Raw genomic sequence first — 19956 nt, 5'->3', positions numbered from 1 at the left:
TCCGTGCTTTTATGTGGGTGTTATCATGAATTATGGGAATACATTACACAATCACCCCGGGTCACAGCTGACAGGCTCTGTCAAACTGTAAGCAAACGTGAATGAGTACAGCGCCCAGCTAAATCTTTAAGTTTCCATGTATAATATTAACAGCGCGAGGGGAGAAGCTGCAGATGTGTTGCTGTGGATTTGTGCTGCATGTGGGAACGGTTAATGCTGCACCTCCAACACGGCTCCACTGACTGTTCTCATTAGCAAATGAGCTGGAGCGCCGGGTGATGAAGAGCGTCCGCGAGCTTTCTGCACGCACACGCACACACACACACACACACACACACACACACACACACACACACACACACACACGATTCATGACTTCACCAAAGGTTTTGGTGAATTCACTTCTTTGTTTAAGGAAGCCTGTGCAGCTGCACACACACACACACACACACACACACACACACACACCCTAAAGGGGAGGGAGGCAGTCCGAACTGCGTCACAATGAAACATTAAACTGTTAATGTTTCATCTCTCTGACCTCAACAAAGTGCAGTAGCTGCAGTAAAAGTTTAATTCTAGACATAATTCCACCTCCCTTTGGAGGTTTTGGCCGTTTTTTCAGCTACTTTGATGGAGCTTTTGAACGTTTCCATAAATTTCATCATTAAATTAAAATTTTCTCATGAAAGAAACCCCCTCATCCTGTCTTGTTGTTCAGTTGAGATTAGGAAGATAAAGTTGAAGTAAAAGTTTTTCTCTCTGATTGTATTTACCCTTCCTGCTCCTATTATTTTTATTTTTATTTTTGTCTTGACTGAACAAAAGGAACATTTTTGAAAATTATCACCGTCACGTTCATCTGGACCACTGCGACAGACTCATAAAAAAATATTGCAATAAATTCTTCATTTGTCCAAAAGCGTTGAGAAATAATTGCTTATATCAAAATTACTGGTATCACACTTGCAGGGAGTCCTAAAAAATCCAGTAAAAATAAATATAATAAAGTAACTTTCAGGATTTATTTGTTTTTTGAGCATTGATAGCTAAAAAGTTAGCTGTGCTAACTGCAAAGCATCAAACATAAACATTAGTTCTGCTGAAGCCTCACTCCAGCACAGTGCTATCAGAAGCTAATGCTAACGCGCTAACTTAAATTCAAATTATATCTGTCCTTGAAAGACTACAACCCATGAGCACCAATTTCATTTCATTTTGACACAAGTTGTTTGTAATGCTCATAGATTTGCATTGTTTACTTCAAAATAAGAGCATGAATATAAACGGCTAACTACTTGAAGAGTCGATAACGTAACTTCAGCACAGATATCAAACTTCATTCAACTGAAAGTTTACAAAATAGCAAAATAAATGAGCTAATTTATCCAGAAGATTTAATTTAGGGGACGCTAAGCGCGCTAAACATTTTCAAAGCTAGCAAATGCTCTAAACAAATGGTTAGCGCTGCTATTAGCGTGTTAGCGCCGTTTCGCTAATCAGTGATAATCTCCTACAGTGAGTTGTAAAGATGTCATAGAGGTCCATTGCTTTTAGCCATTCTTCAAAATAGGTAAGACATGATTATGTTGCAAATCATTTACTAAAAATTAATGACTTACGCGACGTGTTTGTACCGAAACGCCCCAGATCAGAACGATCTTCAACTGTTGTTTTGTGGCTGTGAAGCTGAAACGTCTGAGAATAACTGACCTGGAGAGATTTTGCATAGAGAAACGGTCAGAGATCCGTGTTTCTGCCTGTAGAAAAAGAATATGTAAATTATTCTGCATTTTTCCACTGTGAGATCATAAAACTGCAGACAATGAAGAATATATTTTCAGGTTTTTATGCATGTTTGTACCAGTTGAGCTGATAAAGATGAAGAGGGCGCCTAAAGCTGACTGAACGCACAACACACACATCCAGCAGACGGAGAAACATTTGTATTTATTTGGTGCAAATCCAAAAAATAACATCCCTGTCAGATCCGCAGGTAAATGATCCGCGCCGTACTCACCAGCTGGCTAACTTAGTCTGTCTGGTCCCTCTGTTGGAAATCAGCGGCAGAAGTTTGGAAACGCACAGGCAAAACAAGAAGATAAAATGTTGGTGTTGGAATATTTAGGTGAAGTCAGGAGTGATCGAAGTGTCGTCTGGGAGTTTGGAGTTAAACTGAGAAGGGGCTGGTTCTCTGTGATGCACATGGATCCGGTTTGGTACGCACATCCAACCGACCCGTACCTGCAGCAAAGCATGAGTCATCCTGTTATATTGAAAGCATAATTCTTTAAAGGGACCTGTTACACATTCTGCACACTTTTATACTTCTATTTGGGTCTCTGCTGCTTCTACAAACAACTCAAGCGCTTAAAACAAAAATCCAATATCTTAATGTTTTTTGGTGTCTGGAAAATGAGCAAAACTTTCCAAATGTAACGTCACTAATCAGCAGGCCCGTTGCCTAGCAACGCCAGGCAAGTCTACCGTCCAGAAACCACTGCTGCTTTAAGTTATCGGAAAACAACTTCAGATTATTCCTTTTTCTCGCTCTCTGTGTCGGCTACGCTACACACAGGCTCGTTGCCGTAGCAACTGACGACAAACCCATTTTATGAATCGGGATTCAACAAAAAAAAAAAACAACAAAAAAAAACACGTAAACATTTCCCACACAAAGAACAGAACATTCAGTCCATTACAGTTTTAAGTTTTCAGGCTTGACTTTTATTTTGTGATTATTAATAAGCGATCGCTGCAGTTGATTAGCTAGAGTTGCTATTAGCGAATCTATTAGCTAGTGCTGCAATTAGATAATCCAACAGCCGTGGTTCATGAGCTGCTCTGATGACCTGCTGGTGTTTTTTAACTGAACACATTGAATTCTGCAGCACATCTACATGTTACAGTTGTTAAAGTCAAGCTAGCATAGCTAGCCCACCGGCCTCTCCCTCGTTTTTACTTTGAATTACAGCTTTTTCCTTACTTTGTTATTTAGTTGTCGTGTTGACAATTTGTAGCATTTGTTCACAAAGCTTGGCAGCTAAAACCAAAGCGGGGAGCTGGGAGTGGGATCTCACACGTGAGACGTCACACTGCAACATGTCTGTCCAGAAAACTGAAAATACTGACATCATGATAAATTTCTGTGTCGATTAATCCTCGGTTTATGGCCCAGGCCTACTAGTGCTTCAAGTTTGTCATCACACTAGTATGACGCAACTCTAAATGTTTTGGTTTAATCCGTCCTAAATACGCTGGACCATAAAATAGCGTGCCGCAAAACGAGGCAGTCGGTTCTCCACATCAGCCTAATTCTCCTCTAACCAAACAATCATTTGGATTAATTGCCAGAGAAAATCCTGGGAACAGAAACACACCAGTGAACCCGGTGTGTGTTTGCAGATTCCTGCAGCAGCGCTCGGTTATTTATTCTCCCTGTCACAAACAGGAGGACTTAGGTGGAGTGTGAGTTGTGTTTGAAAGGTGGTAAACCTGCTGAGGCTCTTTAATTTCCCCCCTCTTCGCCTGCATGAGGGATGGTTCAAAGGGTGACTCTCTGACAGGGCATGTGATCGCTCCTCCGTCCTTTATCTGCCTCCCCACATTAGCACGTAAATGAGGCTGCACTTTGGGTTTTGGGAGCTGAAGCGCGCTCAGTGTAAACAGGAGTTGTACTGTTATCATTGTTGGACAGATTCCTGACATCCGAACACCTCCGTTTCATTAACATTCAAAAGGACCGGGGATTTTGACACTGCCTCTGTTTATACAGATTTTTGAATACTTTGCAACACGGATTGTTGACAATTTGTGCATCTGTGCTGTTGACCGATTTGTGTGTTTCTGTATTTACAACCTGAGCGTTGAAGTGTCCAAAGAGGATAAATGCTGCAATTTAAGTGCAGAAATTATGTTGCTTTTGCAGATTTAAATGTATTAATATCCCCTAAATCAGGGGCATCCAAAGTGTGGCCAGGGGGCCAAATGTGGCCCTTCGATTAGCTTTGTGTGGAACCTGACCGCAATTCAGGACATTTTCTCTGGCAAGCTGTGAAAAATATTCAGTTCAACACAAATTATATATTTTCTAGTCAGTCTTTTTTTATTATTCCAAAAACATCTACCAAGTTTTTACTCCAAAACAAACCTGGCCACACCCATCCATTACATCTGGCTAAATATGTTAAAGTTTGTAGAGGAAAATGTATATTTTGCACCAGGAAACAACAGAAAAACCACAGAAGAAGACAGTGAACTTAACTGCCTTCCTTATAAAATGTAAACAGAAATGGAGCAGCATCAGATTTTAGAGGTCATGAGATTTTTCTCTCGTCTTTGACAAAAAAACCACGAGCCATTTCTGCTGCTAGCACAAAGCTAACGTGTTAGTTTTGGTTGTATTTACCCAGAATGCTCTGTGATGTAGTCCACTTCCTGTTTTTGGAGCGGTCTCTGGTCCACTTGGCGTTCACACATGGATTTGAACTGCAACAAAGTTCAGTTCAACCAAACCGAGACCGAGGTTTATAGGCGGACCGGAGTTCACTTTTTGGTCCGTTATGCATTCACACCTCCCCAAATGAACCAAACGAACTGGACCTGGACTGGAAACAAACATAGAATAGCATCACATTCTATCAGTTGTAGGATTTCTCTTGTCCTTGGGAAAGTCCATGAGTCATTTCTCCGCTAGTGCTAGACTAGCATGTTTATTGTGGTTGTATTTACCCAGAATGCCCTGCGATGCAGTCCAGTTCCTGCTTTTAGAGCGGTCTCTGGTCCACTTGGTGTTCACAGAATGCATTTGAACAGGGAGTTTTCTGTCTGTGAAGTTGTAATTATTGTGAAGCACTGACTATTGTGCATATTGGTGAGAACAAATTAACCTAACAGTCATGTTTTTAAACTATGAAGGAATCCGGAAAACATTCAGACTCATTTAGAAAAGCCAAGGATTCAAACCTGCCACCTTCTTGTTGTAAGGAAACAGTATAAACGGCCGTTTCACCTTTCAGCTCATCACTGACGTCAAATCCCAATAAAACTACAGAACAGAAACCTTAATTAAAGGAAGCCAACAGAACGATCCCCAGATTTAATGATTAGCATTTACTGAGCGGTAGCTTGTGTGGCTGAGCGCGTTGTCAGGCCTGCAGTGGAGCGACTGCAGGTCCTGAAAGTCCATTGTGATGCGAGCCGAGCTTATCGCATGGGAGAGGACTGGCAGGCTCTTAAAAGGTATTATATGTGCTCTCGTTCTCCTTGCCTCTGTTTGACAGGAGCCCTCGGGATGAAAGGGAAGGCAGAGGAAAGAGAGACATCGCTTCCCGACATGGGGACGTCTTTGTTTCTATTCTCTCCGTCCCAAGTCTCTCCAGGAATCCTAATTTCCAGCATTCACCTACCTATCGGCAGATAAAAGCCGGTTGGGGGGGAAGAGGGGGATTTTCTCAAATGAGACAGCTTGTAACCCGTCTGCATGCAGGGGAGCGAGAGGAGGCGCCGATTTCAAACCGCTTTTATTCAAACACTCAGTTTCTCCAAAGGATGTTTTCACAGCGGCTGGTTTGAAACCTGGATGAGAAACTCTGAGGATTCTCCCACGAATCCTGCAAACTACAGGTGCAGAAAAAAAAATCCATAGAGAATCACAATTCCTAGTCCTGGGAATTCTGAATCGCTTTAAAGTTGTACGTCGTCAATATCACTTTACACGTCCACTCAGACTCTGAATGTATTTTTAAAACCGTTTGCTAGACTGACCCAATATTAGTATAAGTTACAGAATTTTATGCACAAACCTATTTTTGTTTATAAACTAAAGCAGTTTGGTGCAGTTTGGTACGACGGTGGGTTGGGGACGGGAAAAAAAATGAAGGAGTGCTTTTCCGCCAAAGAATCCAAAAATTTTGAAATTTCAAAAAATTTACTAGAAATAAAACAAGGATTGTTCTAACATTAATTTCAAGTAAAAAAAATTCTAGAAAAAAAATCAGAAATTTTGAGGTCTCCAAAATTTTCTAGAAAAAAAAAACGAACATTTTTAATTTTATAAATAAAAAAATTCAAAAATTTTGAGATTAATCTCAGAAATTTATTAGAAAAAACTTAAATTTCCAACTGTTAGGAGTCATTTCCAAGACTCTTCCAAAAAATGTTTGAGCTTAATCTAGAAATGTTCTTGTTTTTTTTTTCTAGCAAATTTTTTACTTTTCAAACTCTGAAATTTTTAATTTTTGTTTTCTCTAAAATTTCTGAATTCTCAACTTTTGCAGCTCAGAAATTTCCAAGTTCTTTTCTTGAAAACGTTCTGAGCTCAGAATTAATGTGGAAAGTTACGCTTCCTTAATTTTGTAAATCTAAAACGGCCTTAATAGCCGTCGCAGTTTGAAAATGTTTTATTTGTTGTCATAACTTAGACAGAATCTCTTGATCGTCTGAGTAGAGAAATTGTTTCTGAATCGAGTCGTGACCCTAAAATCGTAATCGAGTGGTTGAAAGGTTTGCGCCGTCGCCGTGTTTCACCTCGCGTTGCTTTCCTGAAGCCGCTCTGATTGAGGCTGTTTTTCTGCTTTCCTGGCAAAGAGGCGGGTGATTAGATGGCGATGTTCGCGGACTGCCAGGGTTGGCAGCCGACGTCTCTAATTCGCCTGCTTGGCATTAAAATTAGGGAGGGGAAAGCGGATGCCGGTCTCTGGGGAGAGGGAGGTGTTAACTTCTAATGGCTTTCTGTGCCACAGCCCTGACATCTGCAGGGCTCCCAGCGAAGGAGAGCGGGGCCTTTTTGAAAAATTAATGGAGCTGAATGCATCTCGCAGCAAGGAGAGGGCCGGATTAATCAGCACATTAAGGGCTAGCCCCGGATTGGAAATAATTATTGGAGCTGACAAGGTGCAGAGGTGCCAGTGCCAGCTCCTTTCAGGAATGCATTTTAAAAAGCAGTTTAAAAAGCCTTCAGATGTTGGCATTATCTTGCGTGACCAAATTAGGAGCAAATGAGAAAAGTTTATCTGGCATTTTGGAGTATTGAAAGAGCTTAGGCTTTATAAATTATACAGCGCGCGTGTGGATGTGTGCAGATTTGTTTCTGCAAGTCGACGGGGGGGAAGGGAGGGCTGCAATAATTATAAGGAAATCCTTATTTTAAAGCAAAAATCTAAATTAAAATAGAAACATTATAGGTCTGAGATTTAATGTGGAACTTTATGGTGAAGGAGGGATTAATTCAAATTGGTGCTTGAGAGAATCGTGCTGTTTGTGTGGATGAAAAGTGGATGTCTTAACACCCTGAAAGCGCCAGACGGTAAACTGATTACTGTTGACCACCCATGAAATGCACCAAGCAGGAGGTGGTGGAGAATGATTTAATAAGCGCCATGTTTTTCTGCCTTTCACCAATAATCCGCTATAATTTTCCCGGGGAAGTGATTGGCCATGGGTTAATATTCTGTACGTTTCAGCTTCACAATCAGGCAAATTTGAGGATATTTCACAGTTTTTATGATGTTTACACAAATTAAAACGGCACATTAAAGAAATGTGGCTGATTACCTGCCCCACCTTGTGATTCTTCAACGTTTTCAGCCGAGTTTTGTGCCCCAAACGGTCAGTGATGTGAGCGTTTCTGTCGGCAGAATAAGACCGAATGGATCAGCGGTAATAATGTTTACATCTTCATGCCGGAACGAAGACAACACCTTTGAAGCGAGGCGGCGCGGCCATCAAAAGGAAGTCTGTGAGGAATGCCAAATGTTTAGCTGGCTGTTTGATCTTTAAAGCCCGCCGATCAGATATGCAGCCCCGGATAGCGATCTCCATTATGACTCTTATTCTCTTTTAGCCGCAGCGGCTCTCCAGGTAATGGGGAAAGCACTCAGTGGCAAATCGGAGGGCCTGAGTGGCATCTATCACCTTCACCATCTCAATGAAAGAGCCGCAAACTTCCAGGCCGCCGAAGGAAAACCTGCAACGCTGCGAATGAGCGATTACTTCTGCCAACATGGATGTAATTCGGCAGCCCGTGATGTCGTCCCCGTCCCCCCCGCCATGTAATTACAAAAGGCATGACGAAAAGTCTCGCCCCAGAAAAACAGGCGGATGTGCAGATGCTATCGGGTTTTGCTACAAAGCCGATTAGATTTTACCTGCACTTAAATCGCAGGTAAATTGAAAAAATAAGTCGGAAACAGAACGTCTTAATAAGCTTGAAATTAGACTCGTTTTTATGGAGCTAATATCTGAAATGATGTTGTTTATTCTCCATCCGCCTCGGTGATTCCTGTTTTCCTGTGATATGTCAGGAAAATTGTTTCTGTTCTGAGATGTAATAGATTGTATAAAAGTATGAAAAAATGCTGCAGCTGGTTAGTTACTGTTCCTGTTTTAAATCAAGTTTATTTGTGAAGCAGCACAAATACGGCAGTTCAAAGAGCGTTACACTGTAAAAACGTAAAGAAAACAAGTATAATTAGTCCATATGCGTTAAATATATCAATGTAAACATGAGTTTTAGTCAGTGTTTCTGCTGTTTCACAGTTTTCTGGACGTTTGTTCCAAATGAACTTAATGTTTATTACTAACAAATGTTGCAGTTACAGTCGGATGCTCATGTGAACACTTCTCATTAAAACAGAAAAAAACACTCCTATGTTTCACATTTAACTTCAACAAGTAAAAGTATTTACCTGTTTCATAAGTATTGAGTTACTACATGGTAAATATTCAGAAAAATATTATTTCTGCATGATTAAACGTAGGAAATGTGAAATTTAAATAAGAAAAACGTGAAAGTTTTTCTCTGCACATTTCACATATAACCACACATGAGCTATTTTCCACATGTGAAACACTTGTTGGATTTTTTCCCACATAATGTAATTTAAACATGTGAAACACATTATACACATATTTAACATTTCAGGCTTTCCCATGCCTTTCACATTTTACCACACAGTATATTTTCTGTCATGTGAAATGCGTGTTCACATGTAACTGTAATATATCATTTCCACATGAAACGTGATCGGTTTTCCAGAATGTGTTCCACACGTTACTACGCAATATAAATACAAACTAAGATCTATTTTTCACATATGAAACATACATGGGAAAAATGTCACATGTACAATGTTGTTTCACATGTTGCTGTAAAATATAATTTCAGTAATTTGACACCTGGGAAAATAATCCAGGTTTTCCCTCGTTTTTCACATCACACTGAACAGTATATTTTTCTACATGTGAAACGTGTTCACATGTCACTACAGAATATAATTTCCACATATGAAACGCATGTGAGAACATTTAGTGAGTATTTCACATGTTACTGCACAGTATTATTTAATTAGCTACACAAGTTATAAATGGTCTTTCATCATTCGATGAAGGGAATTTCACATGTGCAGGGTTTTCTAACATGTTTCACATGTTACTACACAATTGCATTTCCACATGTGTTTCACATTTGAGATGTGGAAAGTTTTCCCCTCATGTAACTACAGAAAATAATTTCCAGTTGTAAAACTAAATGTTTGTTTATCGGAGCATGATTCTGTGTTGTGGTTTCGTTCATAACCACACGACACAAAGTTAAATTTCTCATGTGATTCTACAGGTTTCACATGGGAATTCACTTGGGTTTCACATAATAACCATCAAAACGTCTCCCATTTGTTTTACATGCGTCTCACAGTTTAACATGTGAAATGAATCCCATTCCTGTTTGACTCCATATTTCCCAATGTTATTTTTCACATTTGTGATGTTTTAAATCTCTAAAGGATCACATTTTGCGCATGTTCCTGCCGTGCAGCTGGAGGATGCAGAGCTTAAGCCTGCACATTTGTAAAAATCCAGCAGGATATTTACCACCTGTAAACGCTCACATTTAAGTAAAACTCCAATTTCCCCAGATCTGCGTGCGTGTGATTGTACGTCTGAGCGCTCGGCCCGCTGCCTCAGGGGGAAACAAAGGAGAAAGCTCCTTTTTTCTCTCTGTAACATGGGAAAGTGCTTTTGCTTTTGCCGTAGACTGGTTGGTAGAGGAGAGAGCGCCGACCAAAGTTTAAATCAAATGGAAAAGTCATTGATTGGCAAATCCCGTAAACCCAGCAATTGACGGCAGATAGCTCCAAAATCAAGCCAAAACCTCGAGTTAAGTGTGTGTTTGTCATTAGCTGCTGCAACGTGTAAAGTCCGTGCAAACACTAAAAACATCATGGAAAATTTCACAACTTGAGGTTAATTTGCAACAGATCGCTAACACAATGAGGAATTTAAAAAAGAGCATCCCACACTGAAACCATTGGACAGTTGTATGAGCAATAATTAGCAAGTCATCGTCAGTCATCATCCATGTTGCACAAATTTTAAAGGAAAATGTCATATTCATGGGAGATATCTGCAGTTTTTCCCTCATAAATGGCATCCTGGAGAATTTGGTAAATTCAAACTTTTCCCTCAAGGTTTTATTACTCTCGGAAAACATGACTCACAGATAGTAATGAGACGTAAAGGGATGTTAGGTGTGTCCGTCAGCAGCACTTATAGCTTCATTACAACATAACGAGAGGTGCAGATGAAGCGACTTTCTGTGCTGATATCGAACATGTGTGAATGTGTCCAGAGAACGAGGGAACTTCACACAGGTTCGCAGCAGAAAACCCGCTCCAGCTCTGCTTATTACCAACACGTCCTCTTGGAAGTAATGAACAAAAAGACATTCATATTGTTTTAAGCGATTATTGTGCAGATTTGAATCAAAAGCCACCACAATACCCCCAAATCCTCCCAAACTGCCTCTCATACCTACTAATTTCACATAATTTACACTTTATTCTTTCTGGGTTGAGTTTCTCACATGTTCTAATTACTAATGTTTGACTTTTGTTTTCCTGGGTGATAAATATGGCGTGACAGCGGCATTTTTCTCCAAACCACCAGCGACTAGTTTGGATGAGAACCCAGTGTTATTTTGCCGCCATGCAGAGAGGCAGAAATGTTGGAGAAATGATTCAAAAAGTGGCATCTTTTGGTCTCCATAACAAACATTAAACACTATCTACATGTCGGCTGATCTGGGGGAGTGACGCAGCGATTATTAAAAGAAACTTTTGTGCTTTTAGAGTTTAATCGGTTCTGATAGCAGATGACGCCGCTGTGTCCCGGATGTTCGGACAAACAAAGCACAAACAGATTGGCGACATCTGAAGAGCATGAAAGGTGGGAAAATGAGGAGAGGAGCTTCGTTTCAATCGACTCAGAAGCTCAGTGTGGAGAAACTTAAACTGCAGAGGAAACAAAGTGAGCAGAAAGAAGGCAGTGTTGGTTGGAAGGTAGGGTTTTTGTTTCTGGCTGCAGATAGCAAGGCAGCTAGCACTCACTAGCGCTCAGCTGTCTGGGCCTTGCTGGCCAAGTTTCTACTTGAAAATCTCTGCGGGTAGAAATATTCGTCAATATTTTGCACTTCATTTTTGCAGTAAACTTGCTGGTGTGCCATATTTTATGTAACAATGATGCAGTGACCAAAGTGAGCAGCTCTGATTGGCCGAATAGCGGTCAGGAAGCTCCTCTGTGACGGAGCGTCAGGTCGCATGAAGCCCACCCAGATTGTTTTGTGCTTTTGGAAGAAGTTTCTTGCTGACTTTACATGTAAGCTCAGTAAATCCCAGCGGTTTCTGGCCGGGTTTAGGTGTGGAATTTTCTCAATTTGTTGGAAGATATTTCCACCCCAGCAGAGCCAGGTGTTGATCCCGAGTACCTCTCCAAATAACAGAGCTTCATATCTCTGCACATAAAGAAATGCTTCATTAAGGGAAGGGTTAGTTTGCATTTTTGCAGTCATATCAGCCCGCAGCTTTATCCCAAGGTTGCCTTAATCAGGTTTCTGAAGCATATTTCTAAAACAGTAGATAGAAGAAGACGGGGAGTTGCTGCTGAGCTTTCCCACAGTGGCACCGGCGGATTTTGTTGCAGGTTGAAATCAGTTGTGCAGGTGCACAGAGTGAATTTTCTGATCCTTATGAGCAGCGGTCACACATGGCCGACTCTGCCTGGCTCAGGCCACAGCAGCCTCGGCAGTGTTTCTGCAGACAAAGTCCTCAGAACAACAAACATGTTTCAGTTTGTTTAGTTAGACGGTCAGAGTCTCTGTTCTTACATGTGGCTCAATCAGCTGTGACACAGCAAACGTTACACCGTTTGTCGATTTAAAGCAACAGACCGGCGTCTGTCTGAACTGGTGCGAGGGTCTGAGGAGTCGCTTTGGGATTCGTTCTCGTCTGTTTTAGGGGGAAATGATAAGATGCTAGCGAGGTCATTGTTGGAAAAAGGAAACCAATATTTCTTCAGATGACTGATTATGCTTCCTTGAAAAGGTTAGGATAGATCTATGGGTAATACTAAACATGTTTATCACATTTTTTTTTGGACAAAATAATTCTTATAAAATGAGATTCCAAATAAGCTGCTGCTGGCCACGCCCCCAATCTCAATGTTTCATTCGCACTAAAAATGGCTGCAAACAGATTAGCATAAATATACAACCGTATATCTTTGAAAAGCGGAAGGGGAGCCTTCTGCACAACCAGCAGAAACACAGCAGGTGTTTTCTGGATGGTAAGTCATCAACAAAAACACTTGTATTATCCAGCAGCCATTGCTTAACGCAACCAATCATGCTGGAGCTCAGCTTGGGTTGCTAGGTAACGGACTGCGCTCTGTTGGGGTTGCTAGGTAATGGACTGGGCTTTGTTGGGGTTGCTAGGTAACGGACTGGGCTCTGTTGGGGTTGCTAGGTAACAGACTGGGCTCTGTTGGGGTTGCTAGGTAACGGCACAGTGTCCGGCGATTGTGACTTAACAATCGGGAGGTTTTTGAAATGGCTCGTTTTCCAGACACCATAAAAAATAAAGTTATTGCCCAAAAAACATTCTGGGTGTTTTTTAAGAGCCTGGTTTGTTTTTAGAAGCAGCTGAAACTGAAATCGAAAAGTGAATTTTGAAGAAGAGGTCTCCCTCAAAATGCTCTAGGATTAATAAAAACATATACAAACAATGGTGGACACACTTCAGCTAATGCGCTAATAGCTAAGCTAATTTTTTGTCTTGCGCTTTCCTGTTTTTGCTGATTTTGAAAACGTTTAGCGCACTTTGTTTCCTCTAAGCTAATTTTTCCAGATGAAAACTTTTAGTTGATTAAATTTCGCCATCTGTGTCGGAGCGTCGGTCAGGGTTGGCTCTGCGTTGTGTCCTTTCTTTGGAAGAGACGATTCCAGTTGTTGTAGTTTTTCCTGTCACCTGTGAGCAGCTGCACAGGTAGCAGGTCCAGGTGTTTCTACTAGAAGAGCTTTTCTGCTCAGAAGACCATCTGCTCTTGCATCCGCTGTGTCATCAGCTTATAGGGAAGAACGTTTCTGATTTCAAGAGACGAAGCTCCAAACGCTGCACCTCTTTCAGCTTTTTAGAGGTTTTAGCCTAAAAAGTGAAAATATTTACAATTTAATTGATAAATAACAAATGGATTCCACATGGTCATTAGTTATAGTCCCATCTTCCAGCAGCAAAGTTATTGATGTAGAATAAGCAATAAATCAATTAATTGCAGGATCAATTAAAATGAACTTGAAAATTATTTATTGTTTTTTCTCTTTTTACCAAAAACTGAATGATAAAAGTCTTCAGTTTGATGTTTTCCTGTTTTTGAAGAACAATTGTTTTAATAAAATAATTATTTATTTTGAATATTTCAAATGTCTTCCAGTTCCAGAGTTAAAATTAGAATTTAAAGTTTATACATATTTAAAAATGTGTTCTTATTGCATTACTTGATAATATCATCGTTTATCGTAATAATTTCTGCTGTAAATGGAGCTAAACATAACTCTGTCTTCACTTGGAAATGTTTTCCTTTCTCAAAAGTTTTTGCAAAACTGTTATCAATATGCAATAGTTTAAAAGACTTAAAGAGAGAAAAATAAAAGAATGTATTTTTTGTTTGCACATTAAATTTGGGTAACATCCCAGACTGAATAATTATTACGCCTAACCAAGTGTTTTATCACCAAACTTTTCTTTTGCGAACAAAAAAAAAAGGGATAAAAATAATGATCATTTATGTCAAACATGCAGCGAGGAAATTCAGAGCCGGTAATTAAACTTTCCTAAAGCCTCCAAAAGAGTTTTTATGAAGGCCAAAGGTCGCGGGCTGCCACGGTGCCGCGGTGAGAGTGCTGATGGTACAGTGCAGCGGCTGTGATAAAGGGCAGCTGCCAGCGATTTAATGAGGGAGCAGGGGATGTGGCCCCCCCGCTGCAACTCATCGCCACTTAATGGCACCACTAATCCCTGCAGAGACGGTGCTGTACACACAATTGGTCCTCCCTTCATGTGGCGAAATATCCCGGCAACACTTTCTCACACCCGGCACTGCCAGTTAGCTGTTCACAATCACTCTGCAGCGCTGCCTCCGCTCAAACGACGCTGACAGAGAGACAAGATGAGGCGGCTGGTTCGCGCAGGTGATTCGGACTGGAACACGCTTGTTTCTCGCTAACACCGCAACTTCATCCACTTACGAACTTGTTTGCAGGTGTAAAGGGCTGGGAGGTGTAAAGATGTGCCCATTATTTTTCACTGCAGGGCTGGCTGCTGTTGGCCCCATGCTGCTAAACTGCAGGTCAATGAGCGCTCAAGCTTCCACGGTTATTGTGGTGCTAAGGGTGAGGACAGATCCATCAGCTCTTGATGTTATTTAAAGCAGTCTTAATTGGCCCAGGGTGTGAAATGTGATCTATGGATTGCCGGTTCATTTGTTTTTCACAACACTACGCCATTATAAAGTGGGCAAACCCGACCTGCTAGCGCCGGGAGGATTTCTGTCCGACATTTTCCCTCCTAATCTATTCAGATTCGACTCGTATCAGGTCTCCTTTAGCCCTCTTATCAAACCCGGCGACTTCGCTCGAGTCCCATTAGAGCAGCAGGACGGACTTGGCTTTCTGATGCACTTCACTCTAAAAGCACAGCCGCACATATGGCATGTGACTCCCAAAAAGCATGAAAATCCAAACCATACTCAGCGAAAGGAGGGGAAAAAAACAACAAAAAGCCCATTTCACAGCAGTTGTGGTGTCACAGATCGGAGAAGGTAATGCGTCTAGCAGCGATGTCAAAGCACAGCGGGGCTTGTAAAACATCCCAGTATGTTAACATGACTCATTTAAGGCAGAAGCATGTAGGACATAATCGATTTCATTCCCAACTGGGAGTTTGACTCACTTACGTGAAGAGAGATACTTATTTCTCTTGTCTGGATAATAATTTACAGATTTACTCTCCTTTTCTATTTTCCTAAGAGAGGCAACATGATTCTTTACTTTCACATCTGTTTTTGTTTACGACGACCTCGGCATGAAAATTCAGGGGGCATTTTGTTCGGCCCGGCACACACCTGCCCGTGTTCGCTGGGCGCCGTCCGACACGCCAGCAAAATAAGGCCAGATGAGACAGACAAGGGCTGCGTTTCCATTACAAATGTGAGAAAAACGTTGTCAGAACTCCGCTGATGACACACAAAAAAACACGATTTCGCAATTGCGGTGTTTTCTTTAAACGAGAATCACAATAAAAATCACTCGTGAATAAGTTTTGTCCAATGATAAGTCATTAAAAACATGCATGATATGAACAGCAACTGGGAAATGAACTGCAGACCGCCCATCCTGAGGTCAGAAGCGATTAGGATAAAGATAATTTGAGGCAAAAATCAATAAAAATGCAGTTCAGGCATTTTCAAATCAAAGATTTCCTCATGAAAGGGATTTTAAAATCTCGCCTTTCTTGTTCTTGTGAACTCAATATCGCGTCTCATCGTGTTTTGTTAGTTTTACATGTAATTACATCCTCAACTGCAACCGATAAGTAAGAATGTCACCTTCAAAAAGTAAAACTGAGAGAAATTTAATGTATTCATATATTAGAAAGTCAGAATGAACTTAAATGTGTCTAATAATTTGCTGCTGACTTGAAAATTTAGATGCTTTCCATCAAAAGTAGCTGGATTACAAAACATCAGTAATATAAGAAAAACTAACTTTTGCATTTGCTGTCTTTCTTTTAAATAAGAAATATAATTAAATTCACATGTGGATAAATTTGTTTACGCAATATGTCATTAAAAAAAAAGTCCACAAGTACTTCCTGTCGTCTTCTTTGTAGTTTTCGCCAGTAGCGACATCTGATCATGTGACTCGTGTGACACAACAAAGTGTTTCCACTGCAGTTCTGCAAAATACACAAATTTCAATAAGGCCAAAAAACAAATGCTGTTTCCATTAAGATTATTATTTCAAATGTCAAATGTGAAATTATATGGTGGATAGAAACGCAGCTAATGGAAATCTGCATCTCTACAGCTGCGTTTCAATTACAAATGTTTGCAAAACTTTGCAAATATTCCACTAATGTCAAAAAAAAACTTTCATAATTGCTTTGATTCCATTAAATAAGAAACACAATTACAATCACACCTGGATAAATTATTAAAAACATCCTGCAACTACTTCCTGTTGTCGTCTTCTTAGTTTTCGCCAGTAGTAACATCCGGTTGTCGATCATGTGACAGTAACCGAACCAAAACCTCAAACTTGTTGAAAGTTCATCGCTAAATGTGGTTTCTGCGTCAGAAATCCTTTCAATTTAGATAAACTTTAGCAAGAAGACTGCTCACATTTTGACAGGAAATGATGTCAGAGTTCTGTGCAGATCACCAGATAATCAGCAGGAGTATAAATATATCAAGAACATGTTTGCATAATATCAATCATGTGGCTCAAGTGATGTGAAAAACGTTTTTCCATCGCAGTTTCGTCAAATGAACCAATTTCATTTCAGCCAAGAAAATCCTAGCGGCAAAACAAAAGTTTTTTTTAATTTTTGTGTTTCCATTAAGCAAATTTATTTTCTAAATGTCAAGTTGCGTAATTATGTGGTCAATAGAAACGCAGTTCGTGGAAACCTGGACTGATGCGTTCAGACCGACTGGCCCAAAATGGATTGGTAGCCTGGATTCCTGCTGATCGTAATAAAGAAAGCTGTCAGGATGCCATTCAGTTTCCTAAATTTATCTCCCGCTTGCCCCAAGAGCAACATGTTCCCAACCCGGACAGCATCATTCATCTGCATCCGCTTGATTAAATTCTGCATTCAGTGGTGAATCATTGCCTGCGATAATTGTGATGCTCTGGATCTCAAGTGTTTTATGGTGCAAAGAGCGAAAGGCTCCTCAATCATTCTGGCTTTATAAGTTAATCAAAAGCTCTCGATGGCACAGATTCATCTTATAAAGCATCGCAGGAAGATGCAGGACGCAGAACCTCAAGGGGAAATTTTTCATATTTCTCTCCAAGATGGATTATTGGGGGGATTTTGTCAATTTGAAAGCAATGAGATTAAACAATGAATTAAACAGTGGGAGGAAAATATACATGTGTTTTTTACTCTTACGGTTCTCACTCACCAGGGGCTTGAACATTTTGTTTTTGGGGCGTATAAATAGCTTTTCTTTGGGACGGAAAAGAAAAAAGTTGGATTTTTTTGTAAACTGGGTTGAAATTATATTTATACTTTCCTTTTGATGCCAATATTCTGGAATAATTTTCTATTAAAACTGGAGGACTCTTCTTTATCTAAATTTGTTTGATTCCTGACAGAACCCAGATTTAGTGATAAGTTTTTGAGAAGTTGGTTATTGTTTTATTGTAGTTATTCCTAAGGCCATTTTGATGCTTGTTTAGAAATATGTCAAATTTTTGAAGAATCCTGTTTCATTATTTCATGCCAACAAAATCTTTAGCATCATTATCGTCGCTTTACTGGGGGATGTGGGTAGTTTAACACATTTTTTTATGTAGATTAGCTAAAATACAGCATTTCTGTGTTTAAGTCACCAATCTGAATGTGCAGTTAAACCGACGTGAGCGCATATATTTCTGTAAACAAATCGTAATTTTTGGCTTCGAGCGTTTATATCTCTCACTCAGTCACTAAATTAACACTTTGCCCCGACGTTCCTGCTCCTTATGTATGGAAGACCAAGAAGCCCAAAAAGGTGTGAATTTCATGTGTCTCTCATACATAAAGTGCATCGTTAACAGCCCAGCGACTGGAAGGCGAATGTAAACGAACAAACCTCCAGCGACGGACAGATTGCTTGTTCCTTGGATAAAAACACCAAACAAAACCAACAAGTCAAAATACTCCAGAAAGTGACAGAAACTACAAAATAAAACTGTAAGACAAACATAAATACTCTTACTTTGTGCATTTTAGGAAGCATCTCTCCAGCAGCCGACTCACATCGCCTACGCTTCTGAAAGGCTTTCTGCACCGTTGGTCAGCATGATGCCAGCACTGCCGATCATTACAGTTGATTCAAGATTAGATTCATTTGCTCTCCTTGAATCGTTCTAGCTTCTTGTCATTGCAGCCAAACAGTCGTTGTCTCGTCTGACCATGCAGTTCATTTGTCTAAAAGGTTTGTTTCCTTTGGGGAGCTGTGAAAACGTAATCGACCAAACAGCTAACTCTGGTCCACCTTCAAACCTCGGCCTCGGTCCAGTTGAGGTGAATTCTGGTGCGGTTCGAATGTGAACGCCAAGCAGACCGGAGACGGCTCCAAAAGCAGGAAATGGACTACAGCGCAGGGCATTCTGGGAAAATACTAACCAAACAAACATGCTGAGCTAGCGCGAGCAGGATAAGTGGTTTGTGGTCTTTTGCTAAAGGCAGAAGAGAAATCGCTAACATGGCGCTAACATCTGACGCCAACATCTGACGCCATTCCATTTATGTTTTCATTTTGTGACGAAGGAAGTTACACATGTTGTTTTCATGTCGTTTCCTTAAGTGGTTCTTGGTGCAGCGCCCCCACAGGCGAGGAGGGGAACAGGTTTTTCAAAGGGTTTGGTTGGTTTGAAAATGTAATAAATGTTGGAATCAAACCGAGTCTGCCGGACTATCAGGTGGGAAAACGCTCTAAAAGCACCATCTGATTTTTCTGCAGCTCCTTTTGCAGGCAAATATTTGGCCTCATGATGGAAAAGGTTTGCAAGTGAAAGACAAATCTGTGTTGTCTTTATCCTGCAGAGCTGAGAGCACATGAAGAGCCACCCCGGACCGAAGCCTCGCCGTTATTGCCCCATCATCCTTGACAAATAGAGCAGCAGCAGAGAGGCCCTCTGTGAGTGAGTTGTAACTTTCGGCAGCCCCTCGCAGGTGTGGGTGATCTTTCATGCTCCTCCACCGCTTTGGAGTCCTATCTCTGGCCTCCATCAAAAGTGAACGTGCCGCCCCAGGTTCAGATTAACTCCACACTGACAGACCAAAGGCCTTCCCCTCCTCCTGGGCCCTTTCCACCCCGACTCACACGTCTCCCACTACGGGGGGAAATTAGGGCCAGTTTAGCAGATCTTACAGGACCACTAAACACCGCCTCAGATCCCGCACTGATTGCCCCGCTCCGTCCTCTGTGTCCCTCCCACCAGCTCCACTCCCTGTCGCTTATCTTCGCCTGTGGCAGCTTTTCCGATCTGCACACACACACACACACACACCAACACACCTTCCTCCAACTTGTCCTGAGAAAATATATAACTAACTAAAACAGTCTCTCAATCGGGTAAATAGATAATATCAGTTTAGTCAGAATGTTTGCTTTGCTTCCTCGTGAAAAAAACACAAGAAAACCATATAAAAACTAATTATAGCAAAAATAAGTAACACATTTGTTCTGTGTTTTCTCTATGGCTACATTTCCTTATTGACTGACTGGATTTATTGTTTGTCACTGTACACATGTACCATTGTACATTAAGTCAGCTGCAACAGTAGGAAATAAATACAATATAAACATAAATATATTTACATTATTTACAATATTAATCAGTTAGATTTATAT

At 40.7% G+C, this 19956-nt stretch overlaps 1 long non-coding RNA gene across 6 annotated transcripts in view; it reads left to right on the top strand.

The window, feature by feature from the left end:
• LOC103477130 (uncharacterized) overlaps window positions 1–19956 on the top strand; it is a 111328-nt gene that overhangs the window by 85319 nt on the left and 6053 nt on the right. For 4 of the 6 annotated variants that reach the window (XR_535590.2, XR_535589.2, XR_535585.2 and 1 more), the window contains one exon: window positions 19146–19239. The exons of 1 other annotated variant lie outside the window; for it this stretch is intronic. This is a non-coding gene — a long non-coding RNA (uncharacterized LOC103477130). Of the gene's footprint in view, window positions 1–19145; window positions 19244–19956 lie in introns of all 6 variants that reach the window. One more of the 6 variants, XR_535588.2, reaches the window with a different exon arrangement.

This window comes from Poecilia reticulata, linkage group LG15 (genome assembly GCF_000633615.1).
Source record: "Poecilia reticulata strain Guanapo linkage group LG15, Guppy_female_1.0+MT, whole genome shotgun sequence".
NCBI lineage: Eukaryota > Metazoa > Chordata > Actinopteri > Cyprinodontiformes > Poeciliidae > Poecilia > Poecilia reticulata.
Note: the sequence above shows the minus strand (reverse complement) of the source record. Positions and strands in the feature narration are given on the sequence as shown.